The following is a 13,118-nucleotide window of genomic DNA, read 5'->3' as shown; positions in this document are numbered from 1 at the left end:
GCAGTGTTTTCCTCATTAGCGGCTACAGTGTCTTGAGCAGGGAACGAGTGTTTGGGGAAAAGCATTCTTGGCATTAACAAGAAAGGACATTGCTTTTACAAGCAGGAACACTTTATGATTTTCTGAAACATCCTATCACAGCACCATATGTAATTCAAATAAAAAAATACAACTGAAAGCAAAATTAAGTGTTAGGGTACTTTAAAAATAAGTGCATTTGTATTTAAATACAGCAGAGAAATGCTGAACTGATTTTAGTTTGGTCGCTTTAAAAACTGCCCTGATGTTTTTTATGGTTTCCAGTTCTTCCTTTGTTTGGAATTTAATTGTTACTGGTTTTGATTTCTTAATAAATACAGGAATTGCCTTGCTGTGTATTTTCATTCTGTTTTACTGAAGGCATTCTGTCTGTAGGTGTGGGCAAATATTTCTTGCATGCATGTAAGATCCCCCTGGAGTGGTGAAATAAACCATCATAACAGACACCGAGTTCTGCGATAACAGGGACTATTTCAATAAATCCTGAAGGCCTTCTCAGATCACAACTTCCTTCTGTGTGCACTGACTTTACTAGGAGTTGTGCGTATGCAAGAACTACGGATAAGTTGTACTGGCCTAGATTGCATCTATTTTCCCTTGATTTTGGGGTTATGGCTGATAAACAAAAGATGGAGTTTTAAATAGTAATAGATAATACTACCAGATAATACAATAATCATTCATACATAGCCCTTCTAACTCACGTTATGGTAGGCCTGAAGAAATACACAGAAGCTAGATCCAGAGAGGTTTTCTGATCAGTTGAGTTTCCCTCATGCTTCTTCACAACAAGTTCTGGAGCCTCAGGACTACAGCAGTTTCTGCTGCATGTGAACTCCTGCTCTTTACACTGGAGGTGAAGAGAAATGGTCCAGGAATCCACTGGCCTCAACCCTCTTCTCCATAGCAATATGAAAGGGGTCCTCTAGTCCTTTGGGAATGGCTAGCCATTGTGCAGACTCCAAGAATCTACTTTAGTTCCATTCCATGGCTGCTGAGGGGAGGATATGATTTACCACGATAGTCAAAAGCCTTATCTTACCCATCTCCTGAGGGGCACTGCTCTTCCAAGGCTGCCAGGTACACCTAGCATCATGAAATCTGTTCTCAGTTCTCTCTCACCAGTAGCTGAGGCTTTGATGTTGTCCGGTTCAGCTACAACATATTGCAATCAGAGGCTGTTAGGAAGGAAAGTATCTCTGCAATATTTGAGTGCCTCATGGGCTCTTCCCCAACTGAATGAGAGCCAAGGAAAGCAAATGGGATGGAATGCCAAAGGCAGCTTCCCAGCTGTAAACTCCAGAATAATAATGTCATTCAAGAAATGGAGTTCAGGCATGATCACATAAAGACCACTACTTCTTGGTAGAGAGGAAAATGGAAGAGACACTACTTAATAAATTTCCACTCCCCCCCGCCCCCGCCCCCCGGCTGTCTGCAGGATCAGCATTCTGAACGCCTGGGTCATAGTGGGAAAGGGCTACCATACATTATAATGCTGCATATTACAGAGCTCAAGTTTAGCCCTAGTAGTATAGTCTAATTTCATGAACAATAAACTATATCACTTGTCTGTATTTTGTGCCATAAATACAATGATCCACTGTAATATACTACTACAGGTCTGAATTAAACTGACAACAGCAAGGACACTGTGAGTTAAGACTGCTGCTCAACTGTGAATTCACCTTCTTTTACTAGTAGTAAAAGTATTACAGTCAATAATGGATCAGTACCAAGACACCTGACCTAGCTGGTTAATCAAGTGTAATCTATCTGACCCATCTGGCACCTGAGCCAACCAGCATTTTTGCATAATTTATATCACAGGCCAATGTGCTCATTGTAGTCATCCATCCCACACACTGCTGTGTATATGAACTAGTTGGAGGATCATTTAACACTGAGTTTTCCCAATACATCACAATTACAGGACCACACGTGCTAAATAGCTTCTTTTTACTGAGCTATTGTGAAAAACCTCTGTGTCTCAGCAGTCAATAAATGTATCATTTCTTATCTGTGGTAAAGAGGTCTAGTGATCACACAAGGGGCTGCAGGATAAAACACAGGGGCATTAGATCAGGACCAGGTACAGATATTACACTTTTACTGGTATAAGTGATTGGACACTGGTTTATATCGATAACAGAACAGAAGTTTGGCACACATAGACTGGTTTAAAAACAGCAAAACCTGGCCTAAGATTTGCCCCCACCAACTAAATAGAGAATGTGTTTTCTGATTGCTACCGATCTAAACTACACTGCTTACAGAAAACTATGTAACTTAGACTGATTCCACCTCAGTCTTTTTGAATGTTTGTACCTACCCTAAAGCTCCCTAAAGAAAAAAACATCAAGGTGGTTGATCATTAACTTACCTTGAAATTTGTCCTGTTTGGTTAACTCTTTCCTTAACATGTTTATTTTTAACTTCAGGATATATGATGCACCTGATCTTACAATCTTTTCTTGCATGACTTGTCCTATTCTAGTCAATGGAAGAACATCCATGTACTGGGGTTGTAGGTTTGATAAATAACTCCTTGAAGGCCTAGCAGCCTTACGATGCTATATATTAATTCACTGATTTTGCTTGCAAAGGCATAGGCAACAGCCTGAGGTTTGTTTTTTTTAAGTGTAGCACTTAAAAGAACAGTTGCAAAATAAGGCTTAGATTGTAATAATGTATCTTCTGAGGAATTGGGATATTCTGAAAGCATAAACCAAGTCCTTCCCTCCATCATTGTAAAATAGCTTCCTCAGACACAAAGGGCATTTTTACACATGCTCCAGGAGTAGGGTAGGGCACTTTAATTAGAGTGGCTCTGAGAGAGAAAAGTTTCATTCATACTCTCTCAGAGGCGCTTTAATTAAAGCACCCAGATTATCTCAGGTATCAACATCCCCGTGCTTCAAAGTTCATTCGGTGCCCCACCATCATTTTGAAGCACGGGGATGCTGATTAATCCAGTCTGCCCTGACACACTCCAGGCTTGTGCATAGGAACCCAAGGTTTTTATATAGGAGGTATCAGCTCTTATAGAAGCTTGTATACAACTCCCAGCAGCTGACCCATACCTGGATGTTGAAACTTGTCAGCAGATGGACAAAATGACCACCTTGGTTGATGATGCAGGACTAAAATCCTGCTATCCTTACTAGCTCCTATGTAATTAAGGAGCAACTGCTTAGTCCTTACTGACACCATACTCTTCATGCATCTTCCCTCCACTAATAAACAAAAAGGGCTTTGGAATGCTGCATCCAGTTCACGGCAGCTTGTCCTGATATCTGATGCAGACGTAAGGCATGCAGGAATGTGCCAGATGACTGGGTCAGCGAGTGAGCGGGCATCTCACTTTTTTTTGCAGGAAGTAACGCTCCGTTTTCCCTCTGAGCCTTACCACAAGAAGCAAACATGTAGGTGTGGTCATCAGTGTTTTCTGCCACCATTCTGAACTGTAGTATGTCTCCAGCAGTCTGTTAATGTAACACCTACATAAGTGAACAAAATCTCATCCTAAAAAATGCCCAAGTCACTTTTGAAAATAGGGCTGGGGCAATACAAAACCTTTGAAAAAAACTAGATCCAAATCACTTCTGAAAATAAGCCCAAAATGCCTAAGTGAGGGAATCTTGGAAATAGTACCTTTTGTGGTAATATTTTGGCATTTTACTCTTGCTAAGGAATATAAATTCATTAGATAATGAGATGTAGAACAATTAAAAGAAAAAAGAATAAAAAGATCTAACTGAATTATTTTAGACTGGTTATAAAAACCATAAATTGGGGTCAGTCTAAACTTAGGGCAAAGGTTGGGTTGGGGGCAGAAAGTAGCTCTTAGTTTAGCTGAACGGGTTTGTCCAAATTACGCACTAATAGAAATGCTGGCCAATTCTTCCCATAAAACTCTAAACACACTATTAGGTGCTGCTGCTATAATTAGCAGAAAGTAATTTGTGGATATCTCTGCACTTCTTTTTCAGCAGCACGCAAAACTAATCTTACAAAACTAAATGCAAAATAACAATTGAAAAAGTGTCCTTTAGCCTTTAGCTGAATTTAAATAAAAATGTGTATTGGATCTGCACATTAATAAAGCCTGTTAAGCTCTGTAGAATACTTTATATTCATCTGTGCTTCATCAGGCAGGTTCATGACCTCCACAGAACTACAGCAGCTCCCTCTGTTCTCAAAACTGCATGGGGGAGGATGGTAAATATTATTTTGTGATTAGAAAATGTTACTAGCATTGTCACAAAGAAATACCTAATGTGCACTGCATGGTACAGGAATAAAAATGTACGCAGCAGGAGAAATTGTAGAAAGTGGGGCAAATTTTACTCTAGTGGCATTCACACAAAATCAGAGCAGCCTCTTTGCCACTGGTGGAGTTACTCCACACTTACACCAGCCTCACTGATGCTACATTGGGAGTCTTCAGTGAGACTACTCAGATGCTTTAATGCAGGGAGATGCATTTAAATACCTTACTGAACAGCTTCAAAAGAGAAACATTTGATCCTGTGATTTTGTTTCCCTCTGAAACATAAGTTATGAATCCAATTAAGTGCAAGTGAACATGTTATATTTGTACGTGAATAGTAGGCCTGTGTGAAGTGGCAAGTATTCGGCTTGGATTTGGATTCGTCCGATTTGGAGGACAGTGATTCAATTCAGAGATTCGTACCACTGTTCAGACTCAATTCAGCCAAAACAGATCCAAAAGATTTGGTGCCACTTCTGCACCACTTCAGAGATTCAGCCATATACTAAACAGCTGGTAAGTCTGTTGGGGTGGGGGAGGAGGGAGGGAAGGGACGTGGGGGAGGGAGGGATTGAGGCTGGGGCTAGGATAAGCTGTCCAGCCAGGGTGGGGGGTGTGCGTTACTTGGGGAGGGGGTGGGGAGATGTGGGATGTGGGTGCAGCAGTGCTTGGAGTGGGTGCTCTGCCCTGCTGCCACTTGCCCAGCTGGAGCTGGGTGGGGGGGAATGCAGGCACGGCTGGCTCAAGGCAGAAGGGGACAAGTTGCAGCAAGGCATAGCCCCTGCTCCCAGTGCTGCCGCACCCGCATCCCATGCCCTCTCATTTCCATGCCGGCTGGCAAGCAATGACAGTGCAGAGTCCCCACTCCCAGTGCTGATGTCGGTGTGGCAGTGCCTAGAGCAGGGATTCTGTGCTGCTGCCGCTTACCCAGCCAGTGTGTGTGTGTGTGTGTGTGTGTGTGTGTGTGGGGAGGGGGGCGATGTGGGTGTGGCTTGCTCTGGGCGGAAGGGGGCAAGTGGCAGCAAGGTATAGCTCCTGCTCCCAGTGCTGCTGTGCACTGGGAGCAGGGGCTTTCCCCTGCTGCCACTTGCAAGTCAGCACAGGAGGGTGCGGGGTGCGGGCACGGCAGTGCTGGGAACAGGGGCTATGCCTTGCTCTGCTTGCCCCCTTCTGCCCAGAGCGACTCGCACCTGCATCTCACCCCTCCCCCCCACCCTGGCTGGGCAAGCAGCAGCAGGGCAGGGCCTCTGCTCCAAGGGCTGCCACACTCCCAACTCACTCCTCCTGTCCCCTCCCCAAATAACCTGCCCTCCCCACCCTGGCTGGACAGCTTGCCCCAGCCCCAATCCCTACCTCTCCCATCCCTTTCTTCCTCCCCTCCCCCGACCCCAACAGACTTACCAGCTGGAAGCCTTTTGTGAATCGATTTGGATGCATTGAATCAATTCAGAGCTTTTAATTGGTTTCCCGATTCAATTCGGATTTGGCGATTCAGTCACCAAATCAGGCTGAATTCCCTCTGAATTGAATCAGCTACTGAAGCTTCACACAGCCCTAGTAAACAGCCTTTTGTGAAAGAAAAAAGACATGTAAGGGAAAGAAAATTGCCCCCTTATGCTATTCCAACCATCTGCTGATGAAACATTTGGGGAATCATTTCTTACTTTTCTTTTTATCACCCTGATATTCAATCCTATTAATGGGACATTTGTATTAGTGTCCTCAATGTAGTCTTTATAATATCATTAATACGTGGAGACAGGATGGAAAGTGTGTAGCAATGACTCCTGGGCTGATCTTTCACGACAGACCAGCAATTCTTACACAGAAGTCCTTCCTGCCAAGGAATTCATTTTCTCTAAAGGCATGCTATATTTTACTGCAACCAGTTACTGCTTTCACTTAATTGCCATGAGAAGGCCACATATATGACAGAATTGAAATAAGTTCAAATGCTGTCACATGCAATCCAAGGAAGGAAAGAAACCATGAAGTCTTCCTAAAACTCTTTTTCTGGCATTCTTCATTTAAATGATACAAATTGAGCTTTTGGAGATACCCCTGCTCAATGTACCAAGAGAGATATCCATGCAATATTACAAGAATACTAGTCAAAATGAAGTATTCCAGACAGAATTTACCATGATCAAAATGGCAAACTTAAAAAAAAAAATTCTAGTTCACTCCTAGTTAAAATTTGCTATTGCCAGTTTAATTCTCACTTAGAGCCAAATTTAGGAATCATATTATTTTGCTGCTTCACAGACTGTTTGAGTTATCTGTCCTTTCTTTAATCCAAGGGATTACTCAACAAAACCAATGTTCATTCAACAACATTTACAAAATCTGTTGTGGATTACCAATATCATCAGTTAAACCTGTTTCAAATTTATTGCTTTCATTCAGGTTAAATAATAAAAGGGTCCATTTGTACCACCACATGTATATACACGAATCGAGCTTTCATCATTCTCTACAAGTTTAATCCAGTGATTTATGTTTTTTAACACAGTTTTGGGGGAATCTGTTGAAGAAAGTCAGACTGATAGACGAGTTAGAGTGGATTAATGTGATATGTGCTATATATAAAGTCAGGCTGTTCTGTTTGGAGAAAGGAAAAAGTCAAGTATTTTAACACTGTAACCCTGCTCAAGGTTCTAATCATTTTAATGACTTTAGCAAAGGAGAACTGAGTGAAGTTGAAAAAGTTCAAAGACAATGATCTTTGTTATTAGAAATATGTTAGAACAGCAAAGTTGCCTTTTTATGCCTTTTCTTCAGTGACATCAGGAAATAATACACCTCAGAGTAGAATTTTCTGATGTTTAAGCAGACGTGGTAGTGGCTACATGCTATTTTTAAAAATTTATACAAGTCTTTTGAAACTCTTCCAGTCTATCACTATGTAAAAGACAAACAGAAAAGTAAACATAAATGTTTCTCTTATATTTTACATCACAGGTGAGAAGCTTAATTTAAATTGAATTGAATGGGTGCACAGAATGGCTAAGGGCTTTGGTAATGGGATACAAAGCTTTTTTACATGTGGAACAATAGTTAAAATGAATCCTATTTAGAGGGGTGTAGATTGTAGCAGTGTTAAAACATCTGAAAGTTTTTAATGCACCTAATGCTGATATGGTGGTTTAGCTGAAGTGAATTTGGTGGTCAGTTGAGTTTCAAATGGATAAGTGCCCACAAGGTAAAAAAACCACAGCTTCGCCACTGAAATGATTTGCAATCTTGTTCACACTCTCAGCAGAAGGGTCAAGAATTAATTACTTCTTCACATCTTGCAGCACATTCTCACATTCCTGAGAAACATGAAAGGGTTCAGGGCAGGGAGGGTTGTAATTGCTGACACTTATGCTATACCTGCAACATGGAGAAATAGAGGTTGGGTGTAAAAAAATCCTTCCCAAAGTACAGTAAGAAAGAGAAGGCTGCACTGTTTAGAACCCTATATGCATTTTTCTTATACTTTGTGTCTCTGGGCTTATTATTTTATTTAGCAACTTCTTAATCTTCAGCTAGAAATGAAGATTTTATTTGAACAATTCTATTTTTTATTTAGTGTTCAGTAAATATTATCCTTCTCCTTCTCTTCCTACAGAGGACAAACTAAAACTTTAAAAAAGGAACATTTAATTTTGTTTGCTATGCCATGTCAATGATTTCAAATGCCACCTAGCTGTAACTTTTGTTATGTTATGGAACTCCTTATACGGCAAACATTGTCAAGCTGCAAAAAACTAAACCATAACAATGATGAGAAAGTACACTCTCTTGCTTGAGCTAGCAGTCAAGTTCAAACTTGAGGACCTAATGACAATCCACATTTGATTGCTTAAATAAAAAATGGCTTTTTTTTTGTTTTTTTGGTTGTTGTTTTTTTTGGCGGGAGGGGGGAAGGGAGAGGGGATGCTGAGCTCTTTGAACTTCCAGTCAATTCAATGGAAGCTGTGGAATTTCAACACACTGGAAAGCAGATCACTTTTCTGTCTGTAGATTTAGGTGCCTAACACGAAGCACCTAAGTCTGAAAATTTCAGAGTTTTCAGGAGTGCCTGAATCCCATTGACAATCAATGAGCGCATCTACATGGGACACATTATTGCACATTAGCCTAATTTAATGTGCATTATGGGCACATGTCTACACGTGCACACCCTTAACATGCATTAAAAAGGGCAAAATTAGGCTAATTGTGCCTAAATTTGATGCAGGTAGTTAGTGGAACCTGTCTTTGACTTCTCAGTAGCAAATGCAGGTATTAAATTTAGGCTTGATTAGTTAAAGTGCATTAATGCATGTGTAGACATGGCCCGGCACTAACTTTAGTGCCGGGTCTACCTAGCCACTTGGGGAACATGGCAGGGCTGCAGGGACTTGACACTAACTTCAGTGCCAGGTGTACTAACTTCAATGCCAAGTCCCTGCATGTGTGGACACCTGCCAAAAACGGCTTAAGATGCATAAATTTAGTCATGCTTAAAAGCCTTTGTAGATATATCCAATGTGAATTAGCTTCCTGTGCGACCTAGATGGTTTTGAAAATAGCATTAGGATTTGGAAGTCATCTAGGTGCCTATGAAAATGTTAGCCTTTAACTTTAGATTCTTTTTCTTGCTCTTTATTCTATGTAAATTCACAGGATTATCTTTTCTGTGGCTCAGTTTACTATCTGTAATCTAATAGGCTTTATCAGTGTTTATAGGGTGTTTTAGAACCTCTGATGAATGACACATTAAATGTAAAGTATTATTATTTTTATTATTACACCTTTGTGATAAAGAACACATTTTTTTCAAATTCAGAAGCACTCATAAGCAAGGAACATTTAATTGATTACTGCTTCTGGTAACTTTGATTAAAGAGAGTTGGTCTTTAAGGTGCTACCCTGCCCTGTGACTCCTATGACAGCAATGACTAACTTCAGTTCATGTTAGGATATTGATTTGCAGACTAATTAATATCTGGCCTATCTGGTTTCCATTAGCAAATATACTCATATTTATTCACACACACACGCACACACACACACACACACCATAGTTTTTTGTTATACTATTCCCATTTGTGTTATAGGAGAATGTATTTAGCCCTGAGCAGGGAGCCAACATAAGGACTATAGATTCACTTAAATTAGGATCCTGTTAACTTAGCAGTCAGTGAAAGAACAAGATTTTGTGTACTACCAAGCACTGTCCTAGTCACCAAACATGATCATTGCTATGAAAAATAAAGTTGATCAAGGAATGGTAACAACTTTTTGGAAAACTGAAATTTCCAGATTTCACATTTTCAAATGTTTCAAAATTGCAAGTTGTTTCAAGGAAACCAGACTGTTAAGTGGCACAGATCCACTTGTCCAACCTTCCCCTCACACCTCTGCAGTTCTCCTGAGAAGGTATGAACACTCCCTTAACATGGACGGGAGTGGAAGTGACATTGTCTTTTAAGTGTTGGCACTGATACACCATGTTGGAAAGAAAGAATGACAAAATATCCAGAAAAAAAGAAATGTAATAGACTCTGCTCTGTCAGTCTGCTGAGCTTTTTGAATAGGTACTTGGCATCTTTCATCACTTCAGTCTGCTGAGAAGAAATGTAGGTTTTGAAAGTTTGAATGTAGCTTTGAAGCAAACCTGTCTGTAAATCTTTGACAAATCTTTCATTACAGAAACATACAAGTATGGCTACTGATCTTAGCAAGTCTTAATGACAAGGAGAACCATTTATTATCCATACTCTATACATACCATTTACAGAATAAGGTGCATGTCTACAGTAAAAGAGTTATATAGAATTCTGAACAGCTGTTCACATCAATCTGCCTAGCAGTTCTGAACAGGCCTGAAGAGTTTGTGTTTCATATTGTTCAGCATGGAGCTAGCTAGTGGCACCTGTCTTTGACTTCTCAGTAGTACTGACCCTTTATGGTCCCAGTTTATGCATGAGATTGGTTCAGCGGGCCTCTTTAAAAGCACCTGCACTAAACACTACATAATCAACAACACTTTGTAGTGGCAAACAGTAGAAAAAAATGAATAAAGGGATAGTTTCATACAGTTCTTTAGGGCTAAGTATAGATCTTCAAAAAGCCCCTGGTGGAGGCTCTCTAACTACTTAAAGTGCTACAAGTTAGAGTGGGGGGCTGTGCAGGCCACCCCCAGATTTCTGAGTCAGGACTTGGGGCGTTGGGAAGGGTTGGGTGGGATCTGCTCAGCTGGGGAGACTTCATCTACCCACCCCCAGTTCCCAGAGTGGCCAAAAGCTGGGTCAAGGAATCTCCTGCAGCAGTGTGTTGGCTGCAGCTGTCAGGAGGCTCAGGTGGGGGGAGACTAAAGCACTTTAGGGTGCCTGTACACGTGTGGGGAGGCTGCTTCAACACACTGTAATTACAATGCATCAAAGCTGACTTGATTTATTGAGTCTGCTGGAGTGTTAATTAGCAAGCCTCCAGGAACCTCCATGTCTCATGTATCAGCATCCCCCCTCTTCAAAATGGTAGTGGGGGCACTATTTGAAGCATGGGAACACTGATACATGAAACACTATGGCTGCCTTAATTAAAGCTACTCTTGGAGTCACTATAATTAAAGTCCCTCCCCCCCAAGCATATGTAAAACTGTCCTTTGTCTGCTGCTACATTCATCGAGGGTTAATTTAGAGCATAATCCACCATTTTTAAAGTGCTTTAAGTGCTGTGAACGCCTTTACTGTTACGGCTTTAAAGTGCTTTCTGCATGCTTAACACACATTAAGCGTAACATCTGTACTTAGTCTAGGTCAGATAAAAAGGCACATAGTATGACTTCTGCATTTAGGTCAATGCATGTACATGGTCTTGTATGTATATACATATGTGAACATCCATGCCCATGCACAAGTACTGTATTGAGCATAGACACCACAAAAATGATTGATTCACCTGTGCTCAAATCAGTGAAATTATTGTGCCTTGGGAAAAATTCACATCCTTAAGAAGGGCAGGAAGAGGAACTTGCACTGCAGCTCCCTATAACCTGGGGCACTCATGCTATGCTTGTAGGCAATAGTGTTGTATAAGAGCCCTGATGATAGATAGTTCATGGGAGAGGAAGTGAAGCAACATACACGTCACTCAAAGTAGATCATCGTAAATCTCCAGGTGGAGCAACTATTGCTGGTGCCTTTCACCAGATGCTCCATTGCCTATATTCTGGGACATGACAGCAGAAACTGGCATAACCCCAGGGCTGAATATGACCTGTGGTTTCTTCCCTTTTTGATCAACCAGGTGTTTTAATATAGTCAATGCTATCTGAAACAACACAAACTATCTTGGTTTTGTGTGAGGGGGAAAACGGGCCTCTTTATAGCATACATTTTTATACTGCAATAAAATTGGCACCTGGTATAGCAAAAAGGATATCAGCATGCACTTTATATGACTTTACAGACTTCATGTGAATAATGCAAGAAGTATTAAATGAAAGAAGCAGTGAAATTACCACTGCTGATAATTTTTCGAGCACAGAATAATTTCTTGAGAAAACAAGAGGCACTATTCATTATGCTCTATCACATGAGCTCGAGTTTCATTTTTTTTTTCTTCTGGCATTAGGTTTGAAAAATGCAAGGATCCCAGCTGCTTAATAATGACGTTGTTGTATTCATGCAAATCCCTCAGAACTTATGTCAACATTTAATTTTACAATAAATATAAAAATAAGACTAGTGCATCTGCAGTCCCCTGGGTGGTAACAGATGAGTCATCCAAAACATCTCCCCTTACAAACACCCACGCTATTCTAAAGGTAATAATAGTCAAAGAAAAATGTTAACATTCGTGTGGTGTATTGAAAGAAGTTTATAGATATTGACAGTAGTGCTCATGAAACAGATTATATCAAAACACCAAATATATTACCTTTACCCCAGTGGTAAGCTTTTGTAAATTGAAGTCAAATATGTAATCGGTGAACTCTGCTAGGATGATAAAAGCAAGAGGGGGGGACTTCAAGCACTATGGATTTAGAGATGGAAGTGTTCCACCCAAGCATTTCTCCTTAATGAGTTTTAGAATAAAAATTATTTATACACTGTATGAGTCTGCACCATGGATTTATATATTGCTGCATTCCTTATGCTAGTCAAACTCCCATGGATGTCAATAGGAGTTTCTCTTGTACAAGGCTGCAAGAGAAAGGGTCTTGAGTATTTAGTTCAAATCAAAGGAAAGAATGTCTACATCTTTATGTGAAAAAATTCCTGTAGTATTTAATAAAGATGACAACAGAGTTCTACCAACATTAGAAATAGGTGTCTATAGAAAAAAAAACCCTATAAAATTTAATACAGAATTATATCATAGCTATGGAATTTTAAAACCATTTTATATAATTTAACACAGAAATTTCACAGAAAACTTATCCCCTATTCTGTTCTGCATAAGAGTAAACCCACTTGAAGTAGGATGTATATATTTAGAAAAATGTGTGTTTCTTCAAATACCAGCAGAGCAGATTGCTAGATTTGAGATAGTTACAAAATTGATCCTAATTTTGAACTTGAAAAAGCTAAAGCAACATTAGCAGAGCTGCTTTTACTACCCTGTGCACGAGAATAAAAATGACAGAAAAAGGTCACTAATTGGCTTGGTCATGTTTACTTGCATTTTTACTTGTTGTAATGGACACTAGGACAGAAAATGAGACACATCATAGGCAGAGGGTAGTACATCAGCCTGCCTGCTGTGCCTGAACCATCACATTAGCAGAAATGCACATTTTAAAACACAGGATTTGCTGATGTACAGGGAC

The 13,118-nt window shown here is 40.3% G+C and overlaps 1 protein-coding gene and 1 long non-coding RNA gene across 9 annotated transcripts in view; one reads left to right on the top strand and one right to left on the bottom strand.

Annotated features, from left to right (window-relative positions):
- Positions 1–13,118, bottom strand: part of ADGRL2 (adhesion G protein-coupled receptor L2) — a 485,613-nt gene that overhangs the window by 310,088 nt on the left and 162,407 nt on the right. The gene's annotated exons all lie outside the window — the stretch shown is intronic.
- LOC109283565 (uncharacterized) overlaps positions 1–13,118 on the top strand; it is a 29,987-nt gene that overhangs the window by 13,316 nt on the left and 3,553 nt on the right. The window lies entirely within an intron of this gene.

Source organism: Alligator mississippiensis, chromosome 5 (assembly GCF_030867095.1).
Source record: "Alligator mississippiensis isolate rAllMis1 chromosome 5, rAllMis1, whole genome shotgun sequence".
Classification (NCBI taxonomy): domain Eukaryota; kingdom Metazoa; phylum Chordata; order Crocodylia; family Alligatoridae; genus Alligator; species Alligator mississippiensis.
This window is presented reverse-complemented; position numbering and strand designations above follow the sequence as displayed.